Raw genomic sequence first — 16,234 nt, forward strand, 5'->3', positions numbered from 1 at the left:
CCCTATCCTTAACTGCCATTTCATCCAAGTTTTTCCTAGATGCATCTTTGTGCAGTGGTCTGTATGCAGCAACTAAAAATGCATACTTGAAACACTGTAGCCTCGTATCGAAACAGATTCGTTGTATCCCCCGACACTCCTCTAAATCTGAATGATATTTTAATTCAATATACCCCGCTCCCTATGCCCACCTCTTACAATAAAATCCTTTTGAATCTACAAATATTAAAATTTAAACTTTCAATAAATAAAACCACAGATCCACTACCCACCCCGTTCTAATGGTCATACTTACTTTTAATACTTTTAGCCCAATTTATAAAAACCTCCCCTTAATTTGATAAATGCGGGTGAATTGCCAAAATATCTGTTTTCAAGTGTTTTGAATGCATTTCCTCCGCATTTTCATTAAAAAAATATTTTTAGTGCTATTGATGATTTTGAACTGACCCCCACTCACTACGCCCCCATCTGTTGTTCAAGAACTGCTCGAATCCTATCAGTATATGAATGTGTAATGGCCGAGGTATCTATTATTATATTTCCCGACATTCGAGAGTTGAAGGAATCACCGAATTTGGCACTGTAGACATTTGTGTGGTGCAAGGCAGAGTTGGACAGAAAAAAATCTGGAAGAGCGGATACTGGTTTTTTTGTTGTCGTATTACTACTACTAGTACTAGCTGTATTATTGAGTGGAATGGTGGGGGGTGACACAGAATTGTCAATAACACCACCCCCAGTCTGTTCAATTACATTGATTGGAGGTGGCATAAGTCCCCTAGGCCTGCTAGCACATATTCCAAGGTGTTTGGGACAATTAATAAAGCCAGCCTGTATTGTCCTGTGTAGGAATTTCTTTATGAGGACCCGGTTCAGATGCACTAGTAATATCCCCTAAATGCTCACGCATAAATCTATCTGCCCATTCCGGGTCCTCCAACATGTCAATATCACAAGTTAAATCGTCTAGGCTAGCCATGTCCCCTAAAACATCATTAAGAAAACCTCTTTGCCACTCCATATTCTCTAGAACTAATGAAGGTTCGTCTCTGAACTCCATTGGTGGTGATAGAATTGGTCCAGTAAATGCTGATGTCTCATCACGCTATGGCGGTGCTATATCATTAATCTATAGAAAAAATGTTTTATTTTCTATGTGAAATAAGCATTATTTTATAATTTTGAAAAATCACGTTCATTTATAGTCGTGTGTTTACCTGAATATTTAAAATGCACCTTTTTTCCACACCAGCTCCCCCTTAAACTCAAGTCCTCCCCCGAGAGTTATTTAAACTGAATACTTACCCTCCGCCCTAGAAAGTTCAGAAAAACACAATAGCCTTATCTGTAGTGAAGCATTTTTCTACTCGTAAACTAATTTTTTAAACTAAATAGTTACCCCCGCCCTCCTCCCTCAGAAAGTTCAGAAAAACACAATAGCAGTATCTGTAGTGAAGCAATTTTCTACTCGTAAACTAAGTTCTTAAACTAAATAGTTACCCCCGCCCTCCTCCCTCAGAAAGTTCAGAAAAACCCAATAGTCTTATCTCTAGTGAAGCATTTTTTTAGTAGTAAACTAATTTCTTAAACTAAATAGCTACCCCCGCCCTCCTCCCTCAGAAAGTTCAGAAAAACACAATAGCTGTATCTGTAGTGAAGCATTTTTCTAGTCGTAAACTATTTTTTTTTTAACTAAATAGTTACCCCTGCCCTCCTCCCTCAGAAAGTTCAGAAAAAACACAATAGCCTTACCTGTAGCAAAGCGTTTTTCTAACTTTAAACGAATTTTATAAAATAAGAAGTTACCCCCTCCTCCCTCATAAAGTTCAGAAGAAAATACAATAGTCTTATCTGTAGTGAAGGATTTTTCTAGTCGTAAATTAATTTCTAAAACTAAATAGTTACCCCCCACCCTCCTCCCTCAGAAAGTTCAGAATAAACAATAGCCTTATCTGTAGTGAAGGATTTTTCTACTCGCCAACTAATTTTTTAAACTAAATAGTTTCCCCCGCCCTCCCCCCTTAGAAAGTTCAGAAAAACACAATAGCCTTATCTCTAGTGAAGCATTTTTCTACTCGTAAACTAATTTTTGAAACTAAATAGTTACCCCCGCCCACCCCCCTCAGAAAGTTCAGAAAAAAAACACAATAGTCTTATCTGTAGTGAAGCATTTTCTAGTCGTAAACTAATTTTTAAAACTTAAAAGTTACCCCCTCCTCCCTCAGAAAGTTCAGAAAAAAACACAATAGCCTTATCTGTAGTGAAGCATTTTTCTACTCGTATGTTTCCCGAATATTTAACACATACCATTTTTCCATAGCATCCAACAAAACCCAATTCCTCCTAGCATTTTTTAAGTAAATAATCACGTATAAGTTAGAGCTAAAATACATACATTTACAAATTCAGACTGCACTTGTACATCTGAAGTCCCTGGCAAAGCATGAAGGGGGGTCTCATCCCGATCTCGAGCAGACAATACCAATGCATTATGAAAAAGTATCCATTCCCTCTTGAATTTTCTACCAGGTTGCATAAAGGTCTGTTCAGGGCTGGCACTGGCATGAGAGGGTCCTGATTGGTTTAAAAAACTTGTAATGGATGGCCGTGTAGCTTGCATCGATGTGGTAGCATTCCGTCTTGGTCTCTTTTCTGAAGGGGGGTAATTGTAGGAATCCTCCTCCTTAAGAACAAGAAAAATTTAGTAAGGAAATAATAATCCCTCTTTTACAGATAAACTGCCCTCTAAAGTTTATTCTGATGTTTGTAGTGCTATAACTATTAGTACTTTAGAAATATTTAAAAAGAAAAGCTTTTAAAGTAAAATTTTGGAAAGTTTTTAGTTTGGGGGAAGGGGGATTTCAAAAACATCTCCCCATAATATAATTTGCCCTATAAAGTAGATTCTGATATTTGTAGCAATCTATGTCTTAGCGCTTTAGAAATAATTAAAAAGGCTTCTAAAATAAAATTTTGAGTTTAGGGGGAAGGGGGATTTCACAAACATCTCCCCATAATATAATTTGCCCTATAAAGTAGATTCTGATATTTGTAGCACTCTATATCTATTAGCACTTTAGAAATATTTAAAAAAAGGCTTCTAAAATAAAATTTTGAGTTTGGGGGGAAGGGGGATTTCAAAAACATCTCCCCATAATATAATTTGCCCTATAAAGTCAATTCTGACATTTTTAACACTCTTTATATATTAGCACTTTGGAAATATTTAAAAAAAGGTTCTAAAGTAATATTTTTGAAAATTTTGAGTTGGGGGGGAAGGGGGATTTCAACAAAATCTCCCCATAACATAATTTGCCCTATAAAGTCAATTCTGATATTTGTAGCACTCTATATCTATTAGCACTTTAGAAATATTTAAAAAAAGGTTATAAAGTAAAATTTTTGAAAAGTTTGAGTTTGGGGGGAAGGGGTATTTCAAAAACATTCCCCCATAATATAATTTGTCCTATAAAGTCAATTCTTATATTTGTAGCACTCTATATCTATTAGCACTTTAGAAATATTTAAAAAAAGGTTCTAAATTAAAATTTTGGAAAATTTTTAGTTTGGGGGGAAGGGGGATATCAAAAAATTAGTCTGCATAAAGAATTCCCTCCTCCCTCCTCCCTTACTTTCCATGCGATGAAATAGTTTGTTTTTTCACATCGTAAAACCTTCTTAATCATGGAATACAATTGAAAATAGAACATATTTCCTTTAATTAGGCTAGAATACAATTTTCTCTCTTTGTTAAGGAACATCCTTGTTGCTAATTCATTAAGCATATGTCGTTAATTTATGATAGCAAGAGCGTGTGAAATTTGATTCCCAAAACTGTCACTTCCTTTGTAACACCGAAGCTTCGATTTAAGCAGATAAAGAAAACGCATTTTTAATTAGAATGAATGAGGAAACTGGCATTTTTTTAACGAAATAACTAAAACTACAGAACTATGCTCGTAACAAAGCAATGGAGGAAGGGGTTTTTGTTTTACATAATAGAAACAAAGTGTGCTTTGCCTTTTCTAGCGAGTATACACATCATATTCTAAGGTTTGTATTGTTGGAGGGGGGAGGGGGCTAAGTCCCCCTGAAATTTGAATTTACTGGTAAAATGCTTTTTATCTGGAAAAACATTTAGAAATTCAGTAAATTGTACTCACGTTGAAAATAGACATATTCATCGATTCAAAGTTAATAATATTCAATGTACTATTTTCGATATGTTAAAACATAATGAAAATTAAATTGTAGTGCATGAACATTTTATACGGAATTTCAAGGACGAATAAAAACGGATGTTGACTCGAAAAACACTGGTTGAGTTACATAATTTCGTGCATGCTCCCAAAACATGTTTTACTACTTTATATCATATCAGTTTTTAAAGAAAAATGTGCACATGAACTCACGACGTACATTCTTATGAAATTCTTATCAAAAACAAAAACCTTGCCAACTTTTAGAATGTTCACCTGTAAGTTTAATGACATAGCCATGGTTTTTTCTTGCGCAATTCCAATGTATATTTTCAATACATAGAGGGTTTTTCTTGTCCCTTTTCATGACCCTTCTGTAGTGCATACTAGGTAACTACTTTCAACGTTGGAACACTAATTTTGAAAAAATTAATTTTAAATTAATTTATTCCAATACATACATGAAAATCGGTAATTAGTAGTGCAATGTTATTATTAGATATTTTTAGGAATTAAAAATAGGTTTCGAAGTCTCAAGTTGGTTTCAAAGGCATTTTGAGACAGTTTCTGCCAAAATACGTGTTCCAGGGTAATTGGACCGCTGATGGCAGATCAAATGAGAGGAGCTGTTTGTATGTGCCAATATATATATATATATATATATATATATATATATATATATATATATATATATATATATATATATATATATATATATATATATATATATATATATATATATATATATATATATATATATATATATATATATATATATATATATATATATATATATATATATACAGGGCCGTATCCAGGATTCTTGTTCGGGGGGGGGGTTTACCCGATTTTTCCCCGCATCCTTCCAGTTCCTGAATGGTTTGGTGACTAGATTCCCCAAGTGCTGGTGGCAGCCTTTGCCAGCTATCTCTGACGAGAACAGAACGCAAAATCTGCAAAAAGCAGCGTCCTCAGACGGAGAGTAGGACAGCCAACTGAAACGAGCGAGCCAAGTTAACTGAAACTTCAGCTTCCGTTTTTCGGATACTGGAAAAATGTAGGAGACATCTGGAGTCCAAGGGCTCTTCAGAAAAAGAAGTTTAGAATTTGAATCGAGACTGGATGATTCATTGACAAAACGACCGATGTCATTTGCAAACAACGACAGAGACTTGGTTGGTGCAAGTGCGTGTTGCGTCGTGGTTGGTTCCAGTGCCCTTCAGATCCACAGGTGTAGATGAATGCTCCGCAGACGTCCCTCTAACGCCACTGTCAGAAATATCCCTGGTCCGCTTGGGCGCGAAAAACGACGTAATGTCACACTTCCTCTTCATGTTGAAAATCGCTCTTCTCTTAGCCAAGTCCGAAATTGAACTGAACTGACAATCTTGCACTCTCTTATACCATACCTCGAGCGCCCATTAATCCTAATTTACTATGCAAGGTCAGGTGAACATTGGGTTACCTAATTGCGTCAGCTGATCAGAGCGCATATTATTAACCCTAATTTACTATGCAAGGTCAGGTGAACATGGGTTTACCTAATTGCGTAAGCTGATCAGAACCGTTACCCCACAAAATGCAATAGGATTTAGTGTGGGAGCATATTTTTTTCTGGTAAGGTTTTGTCTTTACAGGTGTTTTTTAGACTAATTTTCGACTCGGTAAAAAATTTTGGGGGGGGGGGTGGGTTAACCGGGTAAACCCCCCCCCTGGATACGGCCTTGATATATATATATATATATATATATATATATATATATATATATATATACAGGGCCGTATCCAGGATTCTTGTTCGGGGGGGGAGGGGGGTTTACCCGATTTTTCCCCGCATCCTTCCAGTTCCTGAATGGTTTGGTGACTAGATTCCCCAAGTGCTGGTGGCAGCCTTTCCCAGCTATCTCTGACGAGAACAGAACGCAAAATCTGCAAAAAGCAGCGTCCTCAGACGGAGAGTAGGACAACCAACTGGAACGAGCGAGCCAAGTTAACTGAAACTTTAGCTTCCGTTTTTCGGATACTGGAAAAATGTAGGAGACATCTGCAGTCCAAGGGCTCTTCAGAAAAAGAAGTTTAGAATTTGAATCGAGACTGGATGATTCATTGACAAAACGACCGATGTCATTTGCAAACAACGACAGAGACTTGGTTGGTGCAAGTGCGTGTTGCGTCGTGGTTGGCTCCAGTGCCCTTTAGATCCACAGGTGTAGATGAATGCTCTGCAGACGTCCCGCTCATATCACTGTCAGAAATATTCCTGGTCCGCTTGGGCGTGAAAAATGACGTAATGTCATACTTCCTCTTCATGTTGAAAATCGCTCTTCTCCTAGGCAAGTCCAAAATTCAACTGAACGGAAAATCTTGCACTCTCTTATACCATACCTCGAGCGCACATTAATCCTAATTTACTATGCAAGGTCAGGTGAACATGGGGTTACCTAATTGCGTAAGCTGATCAGAGCGCATATTATTAACCCTAATTTACTATGCAAGGTCAGGTGAACATGGGTTTACCTAATTGCGTAAGCTGATCAGAACCGTTACCCCACAAAATGCAATAGGATTTAGTGTGGGAGCATATTTTTTTTCTGGTAAGGTTTTGTCTTTACAGGTGTTTTTTAGACTAATTTTCGACTCGGTAAAAAATTTTTGGGGGGGGGGTGGGTTAACCGGGTAAACCCCCCCCCCCCCCTGGATACGGCCTTGTATATATATATATATATATATATATATATATATATAATATATATATATATATATATATATATATATATATATATATATATATATATATATATATATATATATATATATATATATATATATATATATATATATATATATATATATATATATATATACATATAATATTTTGGAAATTGTGCCGTAAAAGGTCCAAGATTATACTGATTCATCAGTAAGAAATGCATTTTATTAATTTTCTGGTAAACAAACTGGAAGAATATTCTATAATAGGAGCATTTCTAGTGCAAAGTCCCGTAAAATTTTAGATTTACCTCTAAAATGTATGATGTCCTTCAATTTTCTGAAAACTCCCTAAACATTTTACGAAAAACACTTCTTAACAGACGTTTGGTATTTTCTTGGATAGGGCTATTGTGGCAACTTTTACCACAGCAACCAATAATTAGAACCCAAGTCCTAAAATTGGTATCAATCAGGAACCCTTATCGCTATCTAAATTCACAAAGTGCAAAGATTTTCTAACAGAGTTGTTTATCGTTTAAAGTTCAGGAAAAGTCTGCCCATTTCATACGAAAACATTGATTGAAAACGAAACTAGTCTTATCTAGAAAATAAATATCGTAGAAAATATATATCACGATGTGAAAAAAAGACTGATAAACCATCCAGTGGTGGATCCAGAGGGGGGGAGAATTGCCCCCCTAAAGTAGCCTAAGTAGTGTAGTTTACTTAATTAATGCAAGTTTGCATTAATTAAACTTACTCCTAACGTAAGTTTATCGGATCAACCTATTTTGTGCCCCCCCCCCTAAAAAATTCTAGATCCGCCCCTGAAACCATCACACCTATTCCACCTATTAGAAGAAAAAAAAATTCCTTATTTTCACAAATTTCATTAACCCCCTACCCCCTTTTTTTTTTTATTAAATCCTACATAGGCCACTCAGTTGAGTCCTCTGTATAAAAAAAAATAGATTAAGGCATATTTTGTATATAAATTAAGTCATACCTGTGAGATGGGAAACTTGCAAACCACTTGGCCGGCTCACCAATTTTTTTTCTGCTTTTGTAATTACAAATAATGCACTTTGTAACCATTTCTCATTGATTGACGCATACACACTAACCCATAAGGGCAGAAATAAGTGGGAGGAGCTTTTTGTTCGCACCGAGAATGAAGAGCCAGAAATTATCTGCGGTAAACTTACTGCCTAATTGTGTAAACTGTGGGCAAAACTTACAACGCCTGCCCTAGGACCCTGGGGGGTTGTGTCGACTCCGGAGCTTTCGTTATATGGTCTTTGAACTATTTAAAAAAAAGCTATCTCAAAGTTCTTATCGGATGGGTTTGAGGAAAAAAGGGCGTGGAGGGATGGGGGCTAGGTGCCCTCCAATCTCTTTTGACTCTTAAAAAATGAACTAGAACTTTCAATTTCCAATCAAATGATCCCTCTTTTAAGTTAATACGAGCATCCCTTCCATAAGACCCATATATACCCCCAGGGCAAAATTGACAATGCCTGCTCCCGGGCCCTGGGGGGTTGTGTCAACATCGGAATTTTTGTTATATGATCTTTGAACTATTTTTAACAAAATACCTACCTTAAAATTTGTACTGGTTGAATTTGGAAAAAAGGGCTCAGGGGGGGGGGAGTTTGTTACCCTCCAATATCTTTTGACGCTTAAAAAGTGAACTAGAACTTTCAATTTCCAATCAAATGAACCCTCTCTGAAGTTTATACGACAATGTTGTCTATACAAAACCTTATATGCCCCCAGGGCATAACTTAAAACCCTTGCCCTGAGGGCTGTGGGGGAGTTCTCAAAGACCTAAATTCCAGAATTTAAAACTACGTATAATAAAATGGCTATCTCATAATTTTGATTGGATGTGTTTGGGGAAAAGGTGGGCGTGAGAGGGGGGTTAGTTGCCATCAAATCACTTTCGACTATTAAAAAGGGTACTAGCCCTTTGAATTTCCAATCAAATTAGCCTTTTTTGAAGTTTCTACGACACCACCTTCTATAAAAACCTTATATGCCCTCAGGGTATAACTTAAAACCCTTGCCTTGACGGTTATACGGGAGGATCTTTCCATGAAGGAAGTTTTCATGGGGGAAGGGACATTGCTATGAAAGGGGCGCCCGATTTCCCAGCATCATTAAAGAAAAGAATCAGAAATTAAATAAAAAAAAAAACCGTTTTTCAACTGAAAGTAAGGAGCAACATCAAAACTTAAAAGGAATAGAAAATATTACGTATATAGTATACTCCTCAAAACATGTTTTCTATCTGAAAATCAACTACGCTGAACAAAAGGCTATCTCAAAACTTTGATTGGATGTCTTTGGTGGAATGATGGGTGTGGGGGGCTAGTTGCCCTCCAATCACTTTCGACTACTAAAAAGGGCACAAGCCCTTTGAATTTCCAATCGAATGAGCCTTTTTTGAAGTTTCTACGACAACGCCCTCTATAAAAAACTTTATATGCCCCCAGGGTATAACTTAAAACCTTGCCCTAAGGGTTGTGGGGGAGTGTCCTCCTCAAAAACATACTTTCTATCTGGAAATCAACTACGATGAACAAAATGGCTATCTCAACATTTTAATTGGATGTGTTTGGGGGAATGATGGGCATGGGCGGGAGGCTATTTGCCCTCCAACCACTTTCGACTGTTAAAACGGGCACTAGCCCTTTGAATTTCTAATCGAATGAGCCTTTTTTCAAGTTTCTACGACAATGTCTTCTATTAAAACCTCATATGCCCCCAGGACATAACCTAAAACCCTTGCCCTGAGGGTTGTGGGGGATTATCCTCCTCAAAAATATATTTTCTCTAATGGAAATCAACCACGCTAAACAAAATGGCTATCTCAAAATTTTGATTGGATGTGTTCTGGGGAATGGAGGGCGTAGGGGGTAGCTAGTTGCCCTCCAATCCCTTTCGACTATTAAAAAGAGCACTAACCCTTTGAATTTCCAATCGAATGAGCCTTTTTTGAAGTTTCTACGACAACGCCTTCTATAAAAACTTATATGCCCCCAGGGCATAAATTAAAACCCTTGCCCTGAGGTTTGTGGGGGAGTGTCCTCCTCGAAAACATATTTTCTATCTGGAAATCAACTACGCTTAACAAAATGGCTATCTCAAAGTTTTGATTGGGTGTGTTTAGGGGAATGATGGGCGGGGGGGGGGGGGCTAGTTACCCTCCAATTATTTTCGACTATTAAAAAGGGCACTAGAACTTTCGATCTCCAATCGAATGAGCCCCCTTTGAAGTATCTACGACGACCCCTTCCATATGAAGTGCCTCTGGAAAAAAAAATAATAACGATATTAAATAAATAATAAAACATTGGAGCCGTATGGCCCTTACTATAGGCAACGCTACGGCGTTGCCTCTGATTTATACCTTACTTACGTGAAACTGAAGTTGTTTCCTTCCACGATGACTCAAAGGGAACCTGAAAAATATAGATTATCAAATATTAGTCATAAGCTCAAGAACAATCTTTTTCAAATAATAGATACCTTACATACGTGAAACTGAAGTTATTTTTTTCCATGTTGTCTCAAAAGAGAACCTGAAAAAGAGAAATATCGAAAATTAGTCATAAGATTAAGAACAATTTTTTTTTTAATAATTTAAAATTTTCTTTTTTCCTATGTTGACTGAAAAGGGAACCTCAAAAAGACAAATATTAGGCATATACTTAAGAGCAATCCTTTTCAAATAATTTATATCTTACTTACGTGAAACTGAAGTTATTTTTTTCCATGTTGTCTCAAAAGAGAACCTGAAAAAGAGAAATATCGAAAATTAGTCATAAGATTAAGAACAATTTTTTTTTAATAATTTAAAATTTTTCTTTTTTTCTATGTTGACTCAAAAGGGAACCTCAAAAAGACAAATATTAGGCATATACTTAAGAGCAATCCTTTTCAAATAATTTATATCTTACTTACGTGAAACTGAAGTTATTTTTTTCCATGTTGTCTCAAAAGAGAACCTGAAAAAAAGAAATATCGAAAATTAGTCATAAGATTAAGAACAATTTTTTTTAATAATTTAAAATTTTTCTTTTTTTCTATGTTGACTCAAAAGGGAACCTCAAAAAGACAAATATTAGGCACATACTTAAGAGCAATCCTTTTCAAATAATTTATATCTTACTTACGTGAAACTGAAGTTATTTTTTTCCATGTTGTCTCAAAAGAGAACCTGAAAAAGAGAAATATCGAAAATTAGTCATAAGGTTAAGAACAATTTTTTTTAATAATTTAAGATTTTTCTTTTTTTTCTATGTTGACTCAAAAGGGAACCTCAAAAAGACAACTATTAGGCATATACTTAAGAGCAATCCCTTTCAAATAATTTATACCTTACTTACTTGAAACTGAAGTTCTTTTCTTCTATGTTGACTCAAAAAAGAAACTGAAAAAGACAAATGTCAAACATTACTCATAAGCTTAAGAACAAGTTTTTTTTTCAAATAATTTCAAACTTACTTGCGTGAAACTGAAGTTGTTTCCTTCTACGATGACTAAAAGGAACGTGAAAAAGACAAATTATCAAATATTCGTCTTATGCTTAAGAACAATCTTTTTCATAGAAGTTATAACTTACTTACGTTAAGCCGAAGTTGTATTCTTAATAAAAAATTTTTTTTTTTTAATTTCGGCGAAGTTGTTTAAAACAATTTTTTAAAATTATTTATACCTTGCTTTATTTGGTCATCAGTTTTATAGATTATGAACATGATTTTTGAAAAAGGGGAAGTACCTCACGACTTCAGGAAAACCCTAATCAAACCGCTGCATAAGAAAGATGATAAGAGTGAGCTTGGCAATTATCGAGGCATTAGTCTGATATCTGTAGGTGGCATATTACTTAGTAATATGATACTTTTTAGACTGATAGATGCTGTAGACAAATTTTTAAGAGAAGAGCAGTGCGGTATTGGAAAAGATTGAGGATCTGTCGACTAAATCTTCACTTTTAGGTTAATAATTGAGAAGTGCCTGAGTTATCAAACACCTTTGGTCCTTAGTCTTATAGATTATAAGCAAGCGTTCGATTCTGTTGAAAGATCAGCTTTAGCGAAAGTATTATTATTGTACGGTATACAAAACATATACATCAGAGTAATTAGTAATATATACGAGAATAACCCTGCTGTGGTTAAGATACGAAACGAAGTTAGCAGCTTGTTTCGTATTAAATGACTTTTCAACTTTTTGATTTTTATTAACATAATAAACACAAATGTAAACTATTACAGATATAAATCACTACGCTCGGAATATTAGATTTTGCTAAAGCGTAGCCATTAACTACATGAAGTTTCCTAAAAGCTTCCTAAATTAATAATAATAATAAAAAATAAACCTACATAAATATTCCTAGAAACATAGACTAAATAAAAAAAGAAAAAAAAAGAAAAATAAGAAAAGACAATCACCTTCTCCCAAACACCCCCAGGGGAACAATAACCATCCAAATACAACTCCATCCACCCCCACTCCTGCAATTCTCTCCTCCTTCCACCCCACTGACATCCCTCTCCCCCCCAAAAAAACAAAAAAAAAAAATCCTCAAGAAATGCTCTTTTAATCTATTTTTTAACTGTGGGAATATGCATTTAGGCAGGGTTTGGTTCAAATGAACGAACTTTGCGAGTCCAGGTGCTAGTTAGGTTTGAAAAATTAATGTTAAGAAGACTAAGTCGCTACGGCTAGGAATAAGTGAAGATGAAAAGATGACGTTGGGTTATGAAAAAACTGGTCAGGTGGACAGCTCCACTTCGTTGATAGTATTATTAGTAAAGACGGCGGGAGAATTGAAGATGTTTAAAATATTATGTTATTGAAATTATTGCAAGTTACGGAATTATTATAAGTTACCCCTACAGCCTAGCCTATTTAAATACAATTATTCTGTCTTACGACTCTTGTCTTAGGTTAAATCTGCCCAAGATTGAACCTGTATATAATTTAGATACTTATAACTTTGAAATCCTGAGTCCAATTTGGATAACATTTTCCTAGATTAGGCTCAAGCTTCGAATATGTGTCCAACAGATGGCGAAACTAGTTACCGTGTATCTCCGTAAATCATCCGAACTTACGGCTATTTATCAGCGAAAGTGCTCCTGTGATCCTGCTACTGCTGTGTTTACTGCTAACAATAATCGTTAAGTTTCACTAGAAGATTGCACCATTGTTGGTTGTTTCGGTTTAGGAGCTCTAAATGGAAGTTTAAAAGAGCATGATGCTCATAAATTTAACCTAAAAATAAGGCCCTTCTTTTGATGAACGACTCTGAACTGCTTAAAGGTATAAAAAAATTGTTTTATTTTAAAAATTAACTGTCATACTTTGGAGTTTCGTATACTGTTGTAGCATTGCCTTAATTCTGTAGGGCCTTATTTTATATTTTGTGATATTAAGCAAAAAAAAATAAATAAAAAATAGACCTTTTAATTCATTGTTCAAAAACACTCAGGCTTATAAAAAAATCAAAATAATAAGAACTAACGCAAAATAAAACTTATGTCAGCAATAAAAACCAAAGCAAAATGAAACTAAAGGAATGATATGAAGAAGGGCCTAAGCTTAGTGGTCATTAAAAAGCCAAAATGAAAAAAGATGGCATCAAATTAACTGTCAAGCAAAGAAAAAAGACTAAAAGAAAAGGAATGAAATTACCAGAAAGAAATGTAATTCTTTATTAAAATTTTAGCAGGAAGGACTTAGTGACACCAAGGCCCATGATCCTCTGGAATTTCTTAGTTCTGCCGATTATTCTATAATGTTCTTAAAATTTGACGAATTTTTCTTGGTTTTGCTATTTTGGCAAAATTCGGCCCTTTCCTGCCTGAGATATGATCTCCTAAAATAAATTCCTGCTCAACTGCGGGATAAAACATATAGTTTTAACTGATTCCACTGCATCATTTTATATTTTGTCATGCGTCCTAAATCATACGTTTTTGTGAATCTTGACCAATTTTGATCAATCTTGACCAATGGAATTTTTTCAATCTTTGATTTTGTCAATGTTGACTCATTTCGCTCATCAGCATTTCGGTTTCTATCCAAAAGACAGAAAAATTGAATGATTCCACAAATTCTTAGTAACTTATCCAACGGGAGAAAGAAACTTTAAGCCTAGTTTTGAAAATTATGTTGTAGCCTAAGCATAATTTCATAGGCTACAGGAGTTTTACCGAAAGCGGTATGAGCAAACATTGTTTTATTTATGAAACCTGTTTAAATAATCAAGGAATAGATTTAAGAACCCAACTCCACACTTCTAAATATTGTTTATAAACCTCCCCGGAAACAAGGAAAAAGTCGGAGACTTTAAACGTTTCAATGCTATCCAAGTAAAGTTTAGCCAAAAGACGACTAAATTAAGCACCATAGGTAAACCAATTACCAGTATGCTAGTTAATTTTAATTTAAAAAAAATGGATCAAATTAAAAATCTTATCCATTTTCTCTTTTAATAGGTTGTGTTTTAGATTATTTCGGTTTTTAGCGCTGAAGTGTGTGTGTGTGTGTTTGTGTGTGTGTGTTTGTGTGTGTGTGTGTGTGTATGTGTGTGGGTGTGTGTCTCTTTGGGCGAGAATGTCTTTCACTGTGCGTGTGTCTGTTTGTGTCTATCTGTATGTGTGTGTGTGTGTGTGTGTGTGTGTGTGTGTGTGTGTGTGTGTGTGTGTGTGTGTGTGTGTGTGTGTGTGTGTGTGTGTGTGTGTGTGTGTGTGTGTGTGTGTGTGTGTGTGTGTGTGTGTGTGTGTGTGTGTGTGTGTGTGTGTGTGTGTGTGTGTGTGTGTGTGTGTGTGTGTGTGTGTGTGTGTGTGTGCAATGTCTGTGCAATTTTGTTGTGCAACGTTTTCCTTTGCAATTCAATGTGATTTTTGCTGCTAAGAGTCATTTTTCACCTTGTGTTTTGAAACCGTCATAGATACTAAAAATGAAACGACCACTCCAAGGGTTAAAAATAATGTAATTTATTGTCTTGAAATGTATAAATATGACGTCACACAAATGATTTTTTTTTCTAAAATTTAAGGTCTAAACGATTTTCTCAAACTCGTGACCTATATATATATATATATATATATATATATATATATATATATATATATATATATATATATATATATATATATATATATATATATATATTTAGAGGTAATTACTTGGCAAGAGAAAAAAGAGAGAGAGAGAGAGAAGAAGAAGAAAAGGACTGTCATCCTAATCCAGTAATTGAAATAAATGTGCACTTGAACGAGGTTTTAACCTTACTCATCTATCCAATTACCGAGGACCAAACAGTATAACCGAACCATCAACCAAATCGAAATGTCCAAATCCATGCAAAGTCGTCATCCATGCAAAGTCGTCATGCAAAGTCGTCAAAGTCGTTGTAAATTTACAAGCAAAAGCACCTTAAATCTAGCGAAATATTTCCAAGTAGTACCTTTCATTAGGGCTCATCAGAAGAAATACCACCTGCCTTAACGGGTTTCAAGACTTTACTTTCTTTACCCGGCGCAGTGGAGCCTCTACCATAAGATCTTTATGGTATCCCTATGTTAGGTAGAACTTGTGAAATACATGCATACTAGTAAAACTATTCAAAAAATACATACAAAATGAGCTTGATTCCTTCCTTATTAAAATCCCATAGGTCACTGAAGCAAAGACCATTCTGGAACAAATAAAGACTGGCCCAGACGTGAGTTATAAAACAAACTGTTTTATTGGTATCTGGAACCAATTACAGATTTAAATTCGTTCAAGCTGGTTTGAAAACAATGTACAAATTCAAGATTCCAAAAACAAAAAGTGAAAGAGAAATTATAATAAAATATCATTCAGAGTTTCTTTATAATTTTTTGTTTATTTTACCTAAAAGTTCAGGTTGTATAAAACTAAATTTTTTAAATTGCCAACTAATTTTTTTGGCAAGAAAACTTCTTAAGATTAGTTTTTGGCTAAGATTTTTATATCTATTTTTAAAATCCGTGTAATTACTGCAAATTCTTGCATACCTAAATTATTGGGAATAATAAGCTGAATAAGTAATATTTGAATGTATATTACTTTCAAGTAATGGAAAATTAATTAGTTCAAAATTAAAATCATTCGTATTAATATTTTAAAACTAATTTATTATTATCTGAAATATTAATATTTAAATCTAAGAAATGGTTAGAGTATCCTGTCCATACTCCATAATTAACTCTTGTGGATAAATATTTTTTGAAATCTCAATAAACTCCGCGCAATTTATCACTAAGAGATCGTCC

The 16,234-nt window shown here is 34.9% G+C and overlaps 1 protein-coding gene across 1 annotated transcript in view; it reads left to right on the forward strand.

Annotated features, from left to right (window-relative positions):
- Positions 1 to 16,234, forward strand: part of LOC148953305 (uncharacterized) — a 75,271-nt gene that overhangs the window by 19,942 nt on the left and 39,095 nt on the right. The gene's annotated exons all lie outside the window — the stretch shown is intronic.

The sequence above is a fragment of the Artemia sp. Qi Xiang Cuo genome, chromosome 4 (genome assembly GCF_049724085.1).
Source record: "Artemia sp. Qi Xiang Cuo chromosome 4, ASM4972408v1, whole genome shotgun sequence".
NCBI lineage: Eukaryota > Metazoa > Arthropoda > Branchiopoda > Anostraca > Artemiidae > Artemia > Artemia sp. Qi Xiang Cuo.